The 13,212-nt window shown below is 41.5% G+C and overlaps 1 protein-coding gene across 2 annotated transcripts in view; it reads left to right on the top strand.

The window, feature by feature from the left end:
• The first annotated feature begins 2,955 nt into the window (after positions 1-2,955).
• EXD2 (exonuclease 3'-5' domain containing 2) overlaps positions 2,956-13,212 on the top strand; it is a 61,044-nt gene continuing 50,787 nt past the window's right edge. For both annotated transcript variants that reach the window (XM_044229848.1, XM_044229847.1), the window contains exon 1: positions 2,956-3,067. The gene's annotated coding sequence lies outside the window, so the exon portion shown is untranslated. The remainder of the gene's footprint in view (positions 3,068-13,212) is intronic.

Raw genomic sequence — 13,212 nt, 5'->3', positions numbered from 1 at the left:
AAGACAGTGGTCTATAAAGTAGATGGCACACACTTACCAGCCAATAAATCTGCCAGCACTTTCATCCTGGACTTCCCAGCCTCCAAAACTATGAGAAATCAATTTTTGTAGTTTATAAGCCACCTACTCAATGGTATTTTGTCATAATAGCCTAAATAGACAAAGACAAAGAGTGAGGTGCTAAAAAGCTCACTGGGAATTCTTTATACCCAGATGGGGCTTGTTGGATTGGACCTTTAATTTAGGGTGATTGCTTATGGACCCAGACAGTTTATCATGGTGTGAGGGAGGAAATATTTTTCCTCTACCCGTCTATATTTTTCTGCTGGTCTATTAGTTAAATTGACATAAGACTGATGGAAGAGGAGAAAACAAATTTAATTATGTACACATGAAAGCCCTATAAGAATGAGACCCAAGGACAAGCCAGGCAATTGAGGCTTATATGCCATCCTAAGCTAAAGATTAAGTAGGGGCTTGGGGCTTCAAATGGGAGGAGGGTAATTCAGGACAAGAAGAAGAACAGATATTTGGGAATTAGATCTTTGCCATGCCACATATTAAAAGTTATTAAAAGTTATCTCTGGTAATAGCTTGCTCTCTGGGCCAGACCCCCATTCTGAATTCTTTTAGGTAGTTAAGGGAGAGGTAAAGATTTTCTTGAATCTGCTGGTTCTTAATTGCCTTTAGCTCAGAATAATCCACATGCCAAAGTGGCATATGTTGGTGTCCTGTATTCTGTTCTTTCTCAATGGGATACCTCAAATGTCAATATTCTGTCGTTCTAATCAAATTTGTCTTATAAAATTATACTGAGATTTGTCTGCTGTTATCTCCATTATTATTCTTTTGCTTTTTTGGGTTTTATAAACTTTTCACTCCTTTACTTTCATTAAAAAAAAAGTTTTGGGGTGCCTGGGTGGCTCAGTTGGTTAAGCAGCTGCCTTCGGCTCAAGTCACGATCCCAGGTCCTGGGATAGAGCCCACATCAGGCTTCCTGCAGATCAGAGAGCCTGCTTCTCCCTCTCCCAGTGCTCTGCCACTTGTGTACTCTCTATCAAATACATAAACAAAATCTTAAAAAAAAAGTCTTATTGAAATATACATACATTTAGGAAAGTGTCCACAAATATGCAACCTGGTTTACACATGTAAACCAGCGCTCAGATGAAGAAATAGACCATTATCAGCACTTCATGAGCCTCTCCATGTTCTCTTCCAGAGTCATTACCCCACATTGACTAACAGCATAGTATTTGGGTAGTTTCCAGGTTAAGGCTATTGCCAATTGTAGGTACGGGCTTTTTTTGTGTTGGTCCTTTCAGTGAACATATGTGCATATTTCTGTTGGGCATATACCTTGGACTGAAACTGTTGGGACATATTCTATACCTATATTCAGCTTTATTGATAGTGCCAAGCAGTTTAACAAGGTGACTGTACCAGTTTATATTCCCTCAGCAGCCTATGAAAGTTCTGCGTGCTCCACATCCTTGTCAATACTTGGGTATTCTGTCCCTTTCATTTTAGCCTTTCTGGTTGGTATATAAAAGCATCTCATTGTGGTTTTATTTTATTATTATTATTATTTTAAGATATTTATTTATTTATTTGACAGAGAGAGATCACATATAGGCAGAGAGGCAGGCAGAGAGAGAGCGGAGGAAGCAGGCTCCCCACTGAGCTTTCCCCCACGTGGGCAGAGGCCCATGAGATCATGACCTGAGCCAAAGGCAGAGGTTTTAACCCACTGAGCCACCCAGGCGACTCTATTTTATTATTTTTTAAAGATTTTATTTATTCATTTTACAGAGAGAGAGAAAGAGAGCGAGACAGGGAACACAAGCAGGGTTAGTGGGAGAGGGAGAAGCAGGCGCCCAGGACTCCGGGGCCATGACCTGAGCCAAAGGCAGACACCAAACCAATGAGCCACCCAGGCACCCTTATTGTGCTTTTAATTTGCATTTCCTTTTCACTTTTTTTTTTTTTTTTTAAGATGTTTCAGGATGGAGTATTAAAATACAGGGGGCTAATCCTCTACATCTGCCATAAATTTCTGCTATATGGGTACTTACCTAATGGAACTTAGAACCTCTTTTCCTGTACAGGAGGCAGTATAATACAGAGAATGAGAGCAATAAGCTTTGCAAGAAGATAAACTGAGGTTTGATTTTCAGCTCTAATGCTTCCTTGCTACTACTTTGAGAATTTATTTAACCTTTCTCCATTTTATGGAAAATGTCACTGCTAATAGTACTGCTTCAGTAGTTTGTTTTGAGGATTAAATGAGATAAAATACATAAAATAATTTCCCAGCGCGTGGTGTGTACATAGTCAACAAACGGCAGCTATTACTATACCTTATATTCTTTACGCTCATCTCTTTTCTCCTTCTGTTACACTTTCTATTGACAGAGAAACAATACATCGCACACATTAGCCTCTTGACATATAATAGTTGCTGATAAAGGCTAGTTGAATGAATGATTTTTAAATATAAACATAAGGTATTGTGGTTATTGTTATAAAAGATGGCATAATTATTACAATGGCAATAGTACAAAATGCACTGCTAATCAGGAATATAATATTTAAACAAGTGTCTCTCCCATTTACCTTTGTCATTTAACAGTTAAGATAATCAGTGCAGGAGAGTAACATGACTTGAGCTAATTAGTAATAACAATTAGATGTTCTATATTGCATTTGTGATTATTCCAGAGGCTTCTTCTGTTAAGACCAAAACCAAGACAAATAAAAATACCACCCCAGAAACAAAAACAAAACACCCCTTTTCTGAAGCGACGTTAAGCCTTCCCAATCTTAACAGATCCTTTGTTCAGCAATGAAGAAACTGGGGAGGGCGCAGCTGCCCCAGCAGCTTCCGTACAACATGGCGTCGCTCATCTGTACACCCCGGCTGGGTTTACGTCCTCTTAGTCTGTCGCAGGACCGGAAGTGGTTTCGGCCCTAGTGGATCCGGGTGGGTGCGCGCAGGTGGCCGAGGAGGGTTCCAGTTCTTCAGCGTGAGGTGCCGCAGGTGTTCGGCTTAGGTCCCGGGTCGCAGGTAAGTGAGAACAAGGGATCCGCGGGGCCTTTCACCCGCCTTGTGCGAGGGAAGGAGGGGGATCCCAGTGCGGATTGAGGAGAAGCGGTGTGGAGCTGGAGATGTCAATGTGTGTGGGGGCGACTTATTGCGGGGACCCCGCCGTCCCCGAGCGACTTGGCCCAGCCCTTGTTCCCCTCCTCGGGCGCGGCCTCCTCGCCCCCCACCCCCACGGCGGTTCAGCACCCAGGTGTGCGACGAGGGCTCTCGCCCCGGCCCGGCCGCCCACACGCGCTCCCCTTCGTCTGTCTCTAGGAGCACCTACCAAACCTTCGTGGCCTCTAGACCCCGTCAGCTCAAAAAGAGGCACCGCCCACAGCACCTGGCAACTCCTCGGGCGCTGCGTGCTGCACGCGGCCGCAGTTACGGTTCCCTCCCCTCCATTCGTGGGGACCTGCTCCCGCCCGCAGTGTTACCACCCCTTTCCTCCCAGACCACACCCGCTGCTCCGGGCCTTGCTGGGAGCCGGCTCTTTCTCTTTCCGCATCCCTGGGATGGAGACCCGAGACCCTAGAGATGCCTACGAAATTGATCCTTGTCCATTAACATAGAAGGGCACCCGACCCTTCCTGAGCTTTTGATACACTGATGGGGCGCAAACTCTCTCAGATACCCGCTCCTTGAGAACACTACATTATTTATACCATTTTTTAAGTTTATTGTTTTTTGTTTTATTTATTTATTTATTTATTTAAAGTGATGCCTATACCCAATGTGGAGCTCCAGCTCACAACCCCGAGATCGAGAGTAGCGTGCTGCACGGACTGAGTCAGCTAGGCGCCCCATACCGTATTTATTTATTTTTTTTTAGTTCTATTACGTGGATAGAAGGAACTGCATGGGAATATTTTGTTAATTATCAGAATTAGGAAGTATGGGAGAAAAGCGGCTTAATAGGAAATAATGATTCGTTTTGGTCAGGCTGAGCTGGTTCTAAAAATGTATTCTTTTATATTTAATTTTTAAAATTTATTTATTTATTTGAGAGAGAGTGAGAGCGGAAGCAGGGGGAACCGCAGAGGAATTGAACAGGGCTCAATCCCAGGACCCTGGAATCATAACTGGAGCCTAGGCAAACGCCAAACTCACTGAGCCACACAGGCGCCCTATCCTTTATATTTAATTTAGGCGTCGTTCATGCATACATTTAAAAAAAAATCATGTAAGAAATTTAAACAAAATGGGGCGCCTGCGTGGCTCAGTGGGTTAAAACCTCTGCCTTCGGCTCAGGTCATGATCCCAGCGTCCTGGGATCGAGACCGCATCAGGCTCTCTGCTCAGCGAGGAGCCTGCTTCCCCTCCTGTCTCTGCCTGCCTCTGCCTGCTTGTGATTCCTGTCTATCAAATAAAAAACAAAAAACAAAAAAAGAAAAAGAAATTAAACAAAATGGATTCTGTTTGATCTCTCTCCATCTCCATCTTTACTCTGTTAGCCCTAAAGTAAGACCTGTTACCAGTTTAGGATGTGTTTTTCTATTTCTCTTTCTTAACATTTATTGACAAGTATTCACATAAGTTACATGTATGTAAGATGTAAGATTTCATGTTAAATTTCTACTAATACGTATTTTACAAATATGGCATATTGCACCTATTCAGCAGCTTGACTTTTTATACTTAAAAATGGGTCTTGGAACTTTTTCTTTGTTCATATGTATGTGAGATCAGCCTTATTCCTTCTACTTGCTCTGTAAATTCCACGGTTTATTAAGATTTCATAGTATGTGAGATTCCATAGATTGCTTACAGTTAGACACAGCGTGGCAGAGAACATCCTTCCACATGTGTCTGTGTGCCCATGTGGACATTTCAAACCTGCAGTTTGAACTGATGGGCGGGACGGTGTGGACATTTAATGGCAAACTGCCCACCCACAATGTATAATAATGTCTATTTCCCTAGCTCTTTTAAACATTTGATGCTGTTAATCTTTTTCATTTTCGCCAGTCTGATGAGTGAAAAATGATGCTGATTAGTGTTTTAATTTGCATTTCCCTAGTTACTAGTGAGATTGGGCATCTTTTCATGATTGTTGGCTGTTGGTATTTCCTCTTGAGAAATGTCTTCTTTTAATTGGGCTGTTTTTTAATATGTAGTAGTCTTTTATGTATTCTGGATATTAATTTTTGGTCATTTATATTTGTTTTAAGTATTTAGTCCCAACTTAGTGCTTTTTAAATAAAGTTGGTGCTTGTCTTTTAACTACATGGCATCTTTGTCAAACCATAGTTTTAAATTTTATATTTAAATGTATCAGTTTTTTACTCTATGTATTTTGTATTTTGTGACTGTCATTCCCTCCCTGAGTGGTTCTCTAGTGCGAGATATTTTGCCCTTCAAGGGCTGTTTGGCAATGTGAGGAGACATTTTTTTGGTTGTCTAACTGGGGTTGTGGAATGACAGGCATCTACTGGGTGGGAACCAGGGATGCTGCTAAACATCCTACAATGCATAGGAAAGCCCTCTACAACGGAGAATTTTTCTGGACTAAAAAGTCAGTAGTGCTGTTGTGGAAAAACCCTGTTATACCCTAAGGCACAACAGGGTTCTCTCTTATGACTATCTTTTCCTGTGAATTCTTACATGTTTGAGTTTTTCGTCAGTTCCTCTGGATATGTGAGTGTGTGAGTGAATGGTGTGTGCATAGTTACTGTTTTCCCAATAGTGCCACTCTGAATATTAAATACATTCTTGATGCATTAATCTGAAATGCCACATTTATCATTTACTACTTTCACACACACACAATCAGTTTCTGGACTCCTCTATTCTGTGGCCTAATTTTCTGTTTTCCTGGACCAATACCACAATATCTTATGTTAAATATGTGTTCTATTTTATATTTAGTAGGACAAATTCTCCCTTATGATTATTACTGTCATTACTTTATTAAAAATTGTATATTTTTTCAGCTCACATACTCATTTAAAAACTATTTTGGGGGACGCCTGGGTGGCTCAGTCAGTTAGGCTGCTGCCTTCCGCTCAATCACAATCCCAGGGTCCTGGGATGGAGTCCCGCATGGGGCTCCTTGCTCAGGAGAGAGCCTGCTTCTCCCTCTGCTTGCTCTGCCTACTGCTCCCCCTGCTTGTGCTCTCTCTCTCTCTGACAAATAAAATCTTTAAAAAAAAAAAAAACTATTTTGGGGCTAATCTTAGTTTCTTTTCCAGATTTTTAGAATTAGCTTGGCAAGTAGTTTTTTTAAGTGGCTTTATGGAGATGCAGTTTACATAACTCGATGTTTAAAGTGTACAATTCAGTGGTTTTTTTTAGTGTATTCACAGTTGTGCTGCCATTACCACAATCTAATTTTAGAACATTTTCATCACCCCAAAAAGAAACCCATGCCAGTTAGCAGTCATTCCCCATCCCATTCCCCAGTACCCAAGCCCTAGGTAGCCCCAAATCTTTCTGCCTTTATAGATCCAAATCTTTTATATAAATGCAATCATACAATTTGTGATATTTTGTGACAGGTTTCTTTCACTCAGCATAATGTTTTTAGGTTTCATCCATGTTGTTGAATGTATCAGTACTCATCCTTTTCTTTTTTTTTTTTTTTACTGCTGAACAGAATTCCATCCTACATTGTATTTGTTTCCTAGGGCTAGGGTAACAAAGTAACACAAACTGGGTGGCTTAAAATAACAGCAGTGTATTCTCTCCCTGTTCTGGAGGTGATAAAGTCCAAAATCAAGGTGTCAGCAGGGCTTTTCCATCTCTGATGGCTCTACAGGAGAATCCTTTCTTGCCTCTTAGCTTCTAGTGATTACTGGCAATCCTTGGCATATGCCAAAACTCTAGCCTCTGCCTCTGTCTTCAGAGAGCCTTCTTCCCTGATGGTCTGTCTTGATGCCATTATTCTGTCTCTTGGAGCCTGTTTCTGTGTCTTTTTCCTTCATGGAAGGACACCATTTCTCTTGGATTACAGTCCCGCATTACTTAAAATGACCTCATTTTAACTTGATTATGTGTGCAAAGACCTAATTTTCTATAAGGTCATGTTCACAGGTACCAAGGATTAGGACTTCAAAATCTCTTTTTTTGAGGACCCAGTTCAACCCATAACCTTATGAATATAGTACATTTTATGTATGCACTTGTCAGCTGAAGGACATATACATTATTTCCATTTTTTGACTATTATGAATAATGGGACTGTGAACTTTTGTTTGGACATGTTTTCATTCCTCTTGGGTATATACTTAGCAGTGGAATTGCTGGGTCATATGGCAACCCTATGTTTAATCATTTGAGGAACTGCCAGAGTGTTTTTCTTTCTTTCTTTTTTTTTTTTTTAAGATTTTATTTATTTATTTGACAGATGGAGATCACAAGTAGGCAGAGAAGCAGGCAGAGAGAGGAGGAAACAGGCTCCCTGCTGAGCAGAGAGCCCGATGCAGGGCTGGATCCCAGGACCCTGAGATCATGACCTGAGCCAGAGGCAGAGGCTTAACCCACTGAGCCACCCAGGCACCCCCAGAGTGTTTTTCAAAGCGGCTGCACCATTTAACGATCCCACCAGCAATATGTGAGAGTTATAATTTCTCCTAATTATTGCTAGCACTCATTATCTTTTTTTTTTATAAAATTTAAAAAAAGGTTTTATTTATTTATTTGACAGAATGAGAGAGATCACAAGCCGGCAGAGAGGCAGGCAGAGAGAGAGAGAGGAGGAAGCAGGCTTCCCGCCCAGCAGAGAGCCCCATGCAGAGAGCTCCATGCGGGACTCTAGCCCAGGACCCTGAGATATGCCTGAGCCAAAGGCAGAGGCTTAACCCCCTGAGCCACTCAGGCCCTCTGTTTTGTTTTGTTTTTTAAATTAGAGCCTTCCTAGTAGGTATGAAGTGGTATCTCATTGTCATTTTGATCTGTATTTCCCTAATAGCTTTTCATGTGCTTATTGGCCATAGGTATATCTTCTTTGAAGAAATGTCTGTTCAGATCCTTGACTGTTTTCAAGCAGTTTGTCTTTTTTATTATTGAATTGTAAGAGTTCTTTATATATTCTACATACATGCTCTTAGCAGATCTATGCTTTGGAAATATTTTCTCCCATCCTGGGGATTGTCTTTTCATTCTCTTGATGGTCAATTCATTTTTTAGAAAGTTTTTTAAAATTAAGTTTGCGTTACATTTATATGTTATTTTGACCATTTCTGTAAAACAATCTCTTTATTAAAAAAATAGAATAATTATAGTACCTATTGCAGAAGGTTATTGAAAGGATTGAGTACTGTATACATGATTGTATCTAATGGACGGTACCTTACACATGCTCTATACTCTGACAGCTGTGATCATCTCTCTCTGCTCTTCCAGTCTTCTGTGTCTCCAGTAAACTTTTCTATTTTTCTTCATATCAATCTTGCACATCTCTTGTTGAGTTTATACCTAGCTGTGTGTGTGTGTATGTGGTAGTTGTGTGTGGTTTTTAAAAAATGTATGTTGCTGTTATGAGTGGGCTTTTCTTCATGTTTTTATAATGGTTTTGGAAAGCTCTTGATTTCATATATTCATCAAACTTTCAAAATGATAAGTTGTGAAAGTTATGACTTGTTTACTTATCCAGGTGATTCCAGTGCAGTCATTCTGTTAGGAACTGTGGTTCTTTTTTTCTTCTTCTTTTTCTTTTTATAACGAAGAGCTACACCCAACGTTGAAATCTCATGATCCAGGGAGTCCTGTGCTCTAGTGACCAAGCCAGCCAGGTGACCTTCCCTGCCCCACCCACCCCCACCCACCCCATGATTCTTTTTCATTCTGCCTTCTTCTGCCTTCATTTGGATCTCCTTCCCTTCCAGGCTCTATTATTTTGAGTCTTCCATTCCTCTTGCCCTCACACAGCCACCATGGTGTTCTTTGAAATCTGAGTCTGAGGCTGGCACTTCCCTTATAAGTCTTATTGACTGTCCATTAGGCCCGTCATGCCTCGCTCTAGATCTGCTGATTCCAGCACTATCTGTCTCTATTTTCTTGTATGCCCACTATGCTCTAGCTCAGCAGTGTCCAATCGAAATATAATGTGAGCCCCATAAATACAGATTTCTAGTAATTAAAAATCTAAAGAGGGGTAATGTAGGTAGCTCAGTCGGTTAAGTGTGCAACTCTTGATTTCGGCTCAGGCCATGATCTCAGGGTTGTGAGATGGAGCCCCATCTCAGGCTCTGCACTCAGTGGGGTATCTGCTTGACTGAATCATACAATTAAAAATGGTTAAAATGGTAGATTTTGTGTTTTGTATATTTTACTAAAATAAAAAAAGTCCACCTTAAAAATCAATATGGAAATGATCAATAAGATACTTTCACATTTTTTCATACTAAGTCTGCGAAGTTCTATATTTTACACTTAGAGTACACATTACATTTGCTTGAACTTTCTCACCTGTACTGTGGTGTTCCCTACCTTTTGTATCTTGTACGTGCTGTTCCCTCTGCCTGGTGTGCCTTTCTCCTAGCTGCCTGCACACCTGGACGTCTCGCGCTCAGTTTTTGACCCCAGCATCAGCCTCCCCCACACTCTGTCCTGGAGCGTTTCTGTTAGCAATACCCAGGTCCCTTTCTCTTTGCCAAACCCTGGCTCCCACTGTGTTCTCTCCCTCCCCTGCAACCTGTTCACTACAGGTGTTTCTCCTTTCCTGAATCCCGAATTTTTGAGAGCAGATTGTGCCTTTTAACTCTTTACCTGGAGTCTGACATAGTGGCTGGCTTATTGAAAGTGCTACCTACATGTTTGCTGAACGAACCCTTTGGCTAGAAAAATACCCACACAAAACTTCTCCATGTAAGAATGAATTAATATGTGTTTTGAATGTTGCCAAACAGTCCCTCATGTGGAGGTACCCTGCTTGCCCCTTCTGGTTCCCTGTGAGGCCTTTCTCTTACATAGGCCACAGGTGACAAAGAGTATGTCAGAAACTTACCATATGCCTGGGAACTCCATATCTGAGGGAGCCCTTCTCAGTGGAAGCAAATCAATAATATTTTGTTTTTTAAGCGTTTTCTACTTTAGTGTCACCTTATTTTAATGTTATGAAATATGGAGATAGTATGAGATGCAAACATAAATGTAAAATATGAATTAAAACACATGTGAGAAGATGTAATTTTCTTTGAAAACAAAAATTCACTTATCTCTGCAAAATGATTTCTAAGTTGAGAGGGAATGCACAATCAAGATGCAGATTGGTTTCAAAGGATGAAACATTTGGCTGAAACAAACAAATTTAAAAGAAAGAAATGTAAAGCTTTAGATTTAAGTGCAAAATATACATTATAAGTATATAAAATGGGGGACTCGATTTGGTATTAGTGAATTTCAATTGACCACAAGCTTTATATGATCCACCGTTGGGTTTCTCTTCTACTCAAAAACAAGTCATTTCATGCTGCATTAATAAACTCTGGGGTCCAGATATTAGGAAGAAGTAGTAGCAGTGTCGTCTACACCAATCGGACCCTGTGTCAAGTACTGAATACTGACTTGAGTGCCACATTTTAAGAGATACATTGACAAAATTAGAGGCTTTTAGAAGGACCTGGCTACAAGGGCGACCCTCCTAGGTCACAGGAAGGCTGCTTGGGTTAAGAAGAGTGCTCTAGGGCGCCTGGGTGGCTCAGTGGGTTAAGCCGCTGCCTTCGGCTCAGGTCATGATCTCAGGGTCCTGGGATCGAGTCCCGCATCGGGCTCTCTGCTCTGCAGGGAGCCTGCTTCCTCCTCTCTCTCTCTGCCTGCCTCTCTGCCTACTTGTAATCTCTCTCTGTCAAATAAATAAATAAAATCTTTAAAAAAAAAAAAAAAAAAAAGAAGAGTGCTCTAAGGGAAGCCAAAAAAGTTGTCTTTACATATCTTACAGGCTCTCAAGAAGGAGGAAATATTGTTGTCATTTCAGGGCCAGACTGACCATCAAAGACATCGAAGAGAGCCATTTCTGGGGCGACTGGGTGGCCCAGTCAGTTAAGTGCCCAACTCTTGATTTCCGCTCCAGTCTTGATCTCGGGATTGTGAGATTGAGTCCCTGTCCACCTCCACGCTGGGTGTGGAGCCTGCTTAAAATTTTCTCTCTCCAAAACAAACAAACAAACAAACAACACCTAAAATGAGAGCAATTTCTTTCTTTCTTTCCTTCTTTCTTTCTCCTTCTTCTTTTCTTTGAGAGCGATTTCTAAGTAGGGAACTTTTGCAGAATGCAAGGACTTTTCAACAAAAACTGACTTTTAAAGTAATGAACTCTGTTCCTAAAAGTATTAGAGACCAAGTCATGCTCTGTCAGGATTACACAGCAAGGATTCTTAACTTGTGCAGGAGCTGAATTTGGCTCTTGCATTTTTACTCTGTGATTCTTTGTTTTGCTTTAATTAGGAGTTCTGTGGTTTATAGTGCCCAATAGCAGTAAGAGCTGACATTTATGGAACCCTAATGTGCTGGTCGGTATGCTAAATCAAGTGTATTGATCACCTTACTTTTTTTTTTAATTTATTTTTTTAAAAGATGTTTATTTATTTATTTGACAGAGATCACAAGTAGGCAGAGAGGCAGGCAGAGAGAGAGGGGAAAGCAGGCTCCCTGGTGAGCAGGGAGCCGGACGCGGGGCTAGATCCGAGGACCCTGAGACTATGACCTGAGCCGAAGGCGGAGGCTTAACCCACTGAGCCACCCAGGCACCCGATCACCTTACTTTTTAAGACTCACAGGAGTATACGGGGTCTATCTTTCCCATTTTACCAATGAGGAAACAGAGACTTGGAGAAGTTCAGTGAATTGCCCAAGTTACGTTGCTAGCAAGTGACAGGGGCTGGATTTGAGCCCAGGCTGTTTGACACTAGGGCCCTTGTCCTTATCCTCTACCTTAGGCTGCTCCCTGAAGAGCTGAACATACTTGTTTACTTGGTGGCTCAGTGGGTTAGGCCTTTGCCTTCAACTCAGGTCATGATTTCAAGATCGTGGGATGGAGCCCCACATCAGGTTCTCTGCTCGTTGGGGAGCCTGCTTTCCCTTCCCTCTCTGCCTGCTTCTCTGCCTACTTGTGATCTCTCTCTCTCTCTCTTTCTGTCAAATAAATAATAAAAATAAAATCTTTTTTAAAAATGTGATTTATTTCAGGAATATAATCATGTCTTAAGTGGGATATTTATGTTGCATATCAATAAAAAGCATCAATTTTAAAAGTGCTTTTCTAATTATCAAGAGATACACATACTTGGATAGAATTTGAAAACTCAAAATTATAATCCTACTACCATTAGGTAATCACTATTTTCAGTTTGATGTTCAATTACTGGTACAATTTAATTCACTTTATTTAATTTTTTTTTAAGATTTTATTTATTTATTTGACAGACAGAGATCACAAGTAGGCAGAGAGGCAGGCAGAAAGAGAGGAGGAAGCAGGCTCCCGTGCGGGGCTCGATCCCGGGACCCTGGGATCACGACCTGAGCCGAAGGCAGAGGTTTTAACCCACTGAGCCACCCAGGCACCCCTAATTCATTTTATTTTTTAAAAAAGATTTTATTTATTTATTAGAGAGAGTGCATAAGCAAAGGGAGCAGCAGAGGGACAGGGAGAAGAAGCTGACTCCCCGTTGAGCAAGGAGCCTGAGGCAGGGCTTCATTCCAGGACCTTGGGATCATGACCCAAGCCAAGGGCAGTCACTTAACTGACTGAGCCACCGAGGCACCCCTACTATGTACAATTAAAAAAAAAAATTAAAATGGCAAATTGTTTTTAGTCATGGAAAGTGGTGAAGCATTGAAAGCTTTGGATCCCAGAGCAAGCCCTTAGAGAGGTATCTTCATTTGTTTGGACTGCTAAAGTAGAATGCCACAGAGTGGGTGAATCATAAAAAACAGAGATGGATTTCTCCCAATTTGGAGGCAGGAAGTCCAGGATGCCAGCCTGGTTAGGGCCTGGTGAGGGCCCTCTTCCAAAAGGCAGACCTCTGACTTCTCACTGTAGCCTCATGTGGCAGAGATCAGAGAGAGGCAAGCTTTTATAAGGGCATGAATCCCATCATGGGGGCTCCACCCTCATGGCCTCACCCAACCCTAATCACCTTCCAGAGGCTCCCCCTCCTAACACCATCACATTGGGGGAGAGGATTTCA

This window comes from Neovison vison, chromosome 13 (assembly GCF_020171115.1).
Source record: "Neovison vison isolate M4711 chromosome 13, ASM_NN_V1, whole genome shotgun sequence".
NCBI lineage: Eukaryota > Metazoa > Chordata > Mammalia > Carnivora > Mustelidae > Neogale > Neogale vison.
Note: the sequence above shows the minus strand (reverse complement) of the source record. Positions and strands in the feature narration are given on the sequence as shown.